The sequence below is a fragment of the Nannospalax galili genome, unplaced genomic scaffold (genome assembly GCF_000622305.1).
Source record: "Nannospalax galili isolate Female #2095 unplaced genomic scaffold, S.galili_v1.0 scaffold452, whole genome shotgun sequence".
NCBI lineage: Eukaryota > Metazoa > Chordata > Mammalia > Rodentia > Spalacidae > Nannospalax > Nannospalax galili.
The window spans coordinates 199283-205630 of record NW_008333659.1 but is presented as its reverse complement, the minus strand read 5'-3'; positions in this window follow the sequence as shown (position 1 = coordinate 205630).

Here is a 6348-nt window from a genome sequence, read left to right as displayed (position 1 = left end):
TACTGAGCAGGTCTGGATTTTTTTTTTTTTTTCTGCTGTCTTCTTTGGACATCGGTCTACAAGTCCCTCTGCCCTCAAATGTGGATTCCCACCATCATTAGCTAACTGGGTGACTTTTATACATTTGGCCTTGGATGGGAGCTACACGTTTCCCCCTCCCTGAAATTTCCACATTCTTTGAAAGAGCAGCTACATATTTCCCTGTGTGGTCTACAAATAGTCACTGTGGGACTTTTCAGCCTCTAAGTGTGTTAGCCAGTCCCCTCTTTTTTCATTCTTAAATGTCTTTTTCTTTTCTTTTTCTTTTTTTTTTTTTTTTTTTGGTCTTTTTGAGACAGGGTCTCCCTGCAGCCCCAGCTGTCCTGGAACTCACTATGTGGCCTAGAACTCACAGAGATCCTCCTGTCTCTGCCTCCCAAGTGCTGGGATTAAAGGCCTGCGCCACCATGCCCCTCCTCACTCCCTTATTTTTATGTATCCTATTGTTTCTGTTCCCCCTCCTCCGACTCCCAACACAGTTCCAAACCATGTGAATCCATAAGGAACATCACAGAATATTTCCAAACTTTGAGCGAAACATAGCAAAATCTGTTAAATGTTATAAAAGCTGCTATTATTAACTTTAGGGCTAACTGCCTAATAAACGAAACAGTAAGGTACTTCTTTTGTACTAGAGCCACATGAAAAAAGAATTACAGAGACATTAAGAGTACAGTGAACCAAGAACATTCTAGAATTATAAAGAAATACTTTCAAGCCGTTTCTTTTTTGAAGGGCTGGGAATCAAATCCAAAGTTTTGTATATGCTACATACGCACTCTGACTGGGGTAAGCCCCAAGCCCTTGTATATTTTCTTTCTTGAAAACAAAGTTTACAAACTTATTCTCAGCAAGTTGTCAATCAAACTTTCATGGTCAGCTTAGCATTTGGATTCATTGTCACAATGACTTGCTACATTTTGTAAACCCTCTCCTCAAGTTCTTATATTTCAAAAGGTCTGCTGTTTGTTAGGATTGCACTTATATATGCACTGCTCTTGGTTTGGTCTTGAGACAAGCTCTTGCTATGCAACCCAGGTTGGCCTGGAACTCACTGTGTTGTCCCAGCTGGCCTGGACATTTCAGTCATCTTGCTTCAGCTTCCTGTGTACTGGGATTACAGGTGAACACTACCATACCCAGCTCAGATATTATAATTTAAAAATACATCTACTTCAAATATTTCCTGACATAAAGAAATAAGCAAGTACCCCTGATGTTTCTTGTTCTTTGTGTTACAAGAATTCAAGAGAATGAATTGATTTACCAACAATTCATAACCTTATTTCTATTATGCAATATTTATGTCAGTAAGGTTTAGCAACTATTAACATAATTTGAATATGTTTGTGCAATTGCTGGGCTTCAAAATAAAAGACTCTTCCTGACATTTCATTTCATCTCTGAGAGACAGATATTCCGTGGATGACAAGAATACACTGGGAGGTCACTGTGAAGAGTTTTATAGAAAAAAAGGGACCAGCCCTCAGTCCTCTGTCAGGCTTTGTAGTTTTAGTATATAGTTTCATTCATTTTAAAAACAACCATTTAATTATCTACCAAACCACTATAGAAAGGACAAAGATCTCCCTAAGCCATGCTACAAGACATTCCTTTGTGGTTTCGATGGTTTGATAATTGTATGTCTTACACAACAGTTATGAGTATTAAGGAGGTTAGGCCACCGTGCTGTTTATTATTGCTGTCTGCTGCTATTTTCTCAAATGCTTTCAGCAAATGTTTGTCAGATGGCTCCTTTAGCCAGAACTTAATCATTATTCTAAATAATAATTAATTGTAATCATTCATTTTAAAAGCACTTGTTTTATTTATCAGCACTTAACATTTCTATGACTAAATATGTAATAATACTATTTCCTGGGACTTTTATAACAAGGTTAGTATTATAATCTGATAGCTATTGTTTGATAAAATGGTTGTAAAAATAATGTTATCATCACAAACTTCTTACTAAAGCAATCTAAAAGATAAAGTTCAGAAGAGTATCTTCTCTAGTAGCTTTGAAAGCAAGTTTTTAAAAAGTCTTGTCTACTCATTTGACTTTTATCTTTTAAACCAATTATGAATGAAATAGAAGAAAACAGGATGGAGGCTCACTCTAAAAACTTGAATAATTGTGCTGAAGTTGGTGACTTTCAGGTTTCAAAAGTGCAAATGGAGAAACCATCTGAATCCAAAGTACTAGAGGTAAGCATATCTACTTAAGAATCCAAGGGGCAGCAGGGGCAGAGTCTCTAAATAAAAATTAATAGAAGATTGAGACCTATAGACCCCAGGGTACAAATAGCTTTTTATATGACTACTTAAACATTCGAGTTTATGTGAATTGCCTGTGAACTCTGAACTGGTAAGGCATAGGAAAGTGTCACTGTGCCACATCCAAGATAGAATCATAATGGGCCTTTCATACAGACACCTCCCTAAGGTGCAACTGGCTTTCCACAGATCTGATATCCTCCTAAAGATGAGACCTACTGCCCATGCTTCTCATTCAGCATATACAATGGGTTTCAGTGGGAAGCAATACTAGTATCTAGTTTAAGGGGTCTTTCAAGATATACACTTGGGGAAGGGTAGTAGTACGCTTTACACTTAAAGACTCCTGCAATATAAAAAAGTAGCTTTCATACAATTTGTATTATATTACTATTATCTTTTAGTTATATCAAGAATATATGTATATTGTTCATTTTATGTGAAAACTGAACATCTCAAGTTTTAAGAGTCAAGGCCAAGAAAGTAGAATTGTTTTCTGAGTTAGAATCTCAGATTCAAGTTATTAGAGCAGGGAGTAGATTTAACTCTCAGATGACTTAGAGCAACAACCAGGTTGAGATTCATTAATTTGAATTTATTTATTCAGTTGCACCATGTAATATTGGATAGTTTCTCCACATGCCCTCACATCCTTCCTTAGGAGTCATGGAGCAATAACTTTAATTGAAGAGTGATAAACCCAACCCACATTTCCTCATTGTTAAGATACTTAACTAATAAGCATGTTTAAAGACACTTTGCACAATGGAGAGTCCTTTAACCAAAAGAAAAAGGAAAAGAAATCATTTTCTTACTAAGTCCCTTAACTACAAAGTAAAATAATTGACATACAAAAATTCTAGAATATTAGCATTACTTGTTAATATAAAATTTTTATTTAATTGACTGAAGACATACAACAAAAATTTATTGGGATTAAATATGATAAAATTCAGATCCAGTGCAGTCAGAAGTTACAATCAAAGCACCTGCACTCATCTACACACACCCGTATGTACACAGACATATACAATTTTTTAAATAATAAAAGTATATGAGTCCTGTCCAGGGACCCACACTCTGCAGACTCTTATTCTCTGTGCTTTGGTCATTTGTGGCCTTTTGAGTTCATTGTCCTCTGTTACATGAGGACGTTTCATTGATGAGAGTTGAAAGACCTCTCTACCCCTTGTTCCACTATGTTCCGTGAGCCTTAGGTATAGAGGTTCCATTGTAGATATGTCACTTAGGGTTGGGCATCTCATAGACACTCTCTGTGTGTGACCAGTTATGGCACTCTGTAATAGTCTGAGCCTGTATTAAACTTCACCCACCCAGGGCTCAGGGACCATTGTGGAAAAAGGGGCAAAAAGATGGTAAGAACTAGGAGAGGAGGTGCATGACTGTATGGAAACAAAGTCTTACAGGCTTCTGGGACCTTGCTCATATGAACCTATAGCAATGGTGTCAGCATGCACAAGACCCACACAAACTCAAGCAGACAAAAACCCAGCATAGAACTTGGGGAATGGGCAGGAGGTCCCAATCTTAGTTGAAGAACTATTGACAGCAGATTACTACTGGGTAAAGGAGAGCTGATCTTCTTTAAAGGAGTGACTCTAGATAGGCTGACTAGACCTCAGTGAATGATTTTGCACTGAGGGATGTCTGGGTAAATTAATTTGACTCGATAGGCCTTAAAATATAAGATAGAGTGCCTGAAATCTGGTGGGGTGGGCTATGGGGGGGTCGAGAGGGGGAGAGGGTATAAAGATGATTAAGATGTTTTGTATGAAATGCACAAAAATTCAACTGAAAAATAAAATATTTTTTAAATCAATGCACACAGAAGCCACTATGAAAATGCACAGTCCTCCTAGTCAAACCTGAGATAATTGGAGCATCAAAGTAAATAATAGTAAACTGAATTATAGTTCACTAAGTAATGTAGGAATTCATGTCACTAAAATAACATAAATAAACAGGAATTTAATACTATGTAACATAGAATGAATGAAGGCATTAAACATAGGAATTTTTCAACCAATATGATAATCAAGCAAGGACTAAAGCAACAAATACTAAAAGTAATGGTCAAAAGGCTTGAAAAAAAAGTTATTTTAGCCTCAAAGTTTCCTCGTACAAAATAATTCCTAATTACAAGCTGTAGCAAAAGAGTATCTTTCCAGTGGAGAAACTTCACAAACACAGTCTTACTGAAATTATAAGGAACTAAATCCCTGATGAGCTGACAGGGCCACTGAAGAGTAATAAAGACAGCACAGTTCCTGTTTCTGTGTCTGAGTCAAAGCCCTGTTTCCCTCACCCCCACTTCAGCCAGCAGGGGCCCCTTTTCTTGCTGACCAGTCCAAACCAGTTAGATAAAACCAAGGTCAGAACTGGCCATATCTTACTCAGCTTGGAGCTGTGACCTGTGGTCTCTCTTTTCTTTGTTTAAATTGACCAATCCAAAATTAAGGGAAGGGAACCTGTCCCATACAAGCAAAAATACTTAAAAGTCCCAAGCTCTCCTGGGGACTTTTTGATTTTTTTCACCTCTGAATCCCCTTTCCACATGAGGAGAGTGTTTCTCTCTGTGGTGTGAGTATAGTGTATGTGTGCAATCCTTCATCTTTAATGAAGTTTATGTATTGTTGCTTTCTGCTGTGTCTGAGATTTTTCTTGCCTTTTATTTCTTTGCTTGGTGGAGTAAATGAACCTATATGGTAACAAATGTTACCTATATGGTAACAAAATAATTAAGGCAAACTTCACCCACCAGTAAAAGGAAAAAATTGACACCACATGCCATATGATTGCAAATTTTGTGAAAATTTTGTCAAAACATGTATTGCCTAGATATAATTTGGGGGAAATATTAGATAAACCCAAATTCAATTCAAGAACTATTTCCAAAACAATTGACCTATAATCTTCATAACAACATGGCATGAAAGTCAAGGAAGGAAGGAAGAACTGTTCCAGGATGAGACAACTGATCCTGGACTGTGTCCCTGTGTCTTAAAGAACATTGTTGAATCAACTGGCCAAGCCTGAAGATTCTGGGTGAAGGGCTACAGGAATTTTTGTAATATCCTTACTACTCTTCTCTAAGTTTGAAATTGTTCCAAACTCAAAAAAAAAACCCCAAAACAAAACAACAGTGTTTGCCTATGAATGAATATCTGAATACTCAAACTCATAAAAGTAATGTGCTACAGTTGTATAACCAGGTTTCTACTCTGTGAACAAACAGTAAGTGGTGACCACTCACCAAGTGTCTCACCTGTGAATTACCAGTATTGTCACTGCTAGTGTTTAACATTCATGCAGCGCCCACATCGTTATGTATAATACAACTAAAGTAATGACTCCCTCAAGGAGTTGCCCTTCAGATAAACAAAGCCTAGCATATATATGAGTACATATTTAAATACTATGTTTATAATACAGACTTTTCAGAGATCAAATCTCACAAAGAAAAACATCTAGACACACACTATTCCTCTCCCTTTTATTTCAGGTTAGAGGAGGCGCAGATACAGGTATCCACACATTACCAAATTACTGCTCTGCACTTTGAAAGGAATGACAATGACATCCTGTTTGCAGAGGTGGGCAATTTACACTACACCTCTGAAACCCAAATTACACTACACCTCTGAAACCCAAGGCCATCAACGCTTCAGCAAGGTGTGCAATCCAAGTGATGATACTCATTACTTAGAAGTATCTGTGACTTCCAGGATGCAGCAAAAGCTCTCCGCCCTGACTTTCAACTACAAGGGATCAGGGTCATCTAGTGAAGGCACAACCCAAGCATATCTGCAGTTGGCTGCTGTTTTTCTCTTCACATCTCCCTGTACATTCATCTTTGCTGCAACAAGGCCAAATTTTAGTATGCCTCTTCAAACATCTCTTTAATCCCCCAGTACTTCTCTGTGCCAACAGCCATGCCTCCTTCTTCCAGTGCTGGGTTTGCAGTAGATGCTTGTTTATTTGTTTCTATCAATTATCATTCCAACCACAGAT